Raw genomic sequence first — 260 nt, 5'->3', positions numbered from 1 at the left:
AAAATAAAAAAAAAAAATTAAAAAGAACCGCTAGCAACATTTTTAGATATAAATATTGGTCTCCTCAACACATTAAAAAAGGAAAGGCAATTTTAAAACATTAGAGAAAAAACCACAAAAATCCCTAAACCACAAGAACCCTGAAAACCTGAACTCTTTCTCCCCACTAACGGAAGCAGTGGCCGTCCCCCGGGGTCCTTGGCTTTTGCTCTCCCAGAACTAGAGTCAAGGACCCCCCCCGCCATTTGAAAGGAGCCCTT

The sequence above is a fragment of the Populus euphratica genome, unplaced genomic scaffold (genome assembly GCF_000495115.2).
Source record: "Populus euphratica unplaced genomic scaffold, PopEup_1.0 scaffold971.1, whole genome shotgun sequence".
NCBI lineage: Eukaryota > Viridiplantae > Streptophyta > Magnoliopsida > Malpighiales > Salicaceae > Populus > Populus euphratica.
Note: the sequence above shows the minus strand (reverse complement) of the source record.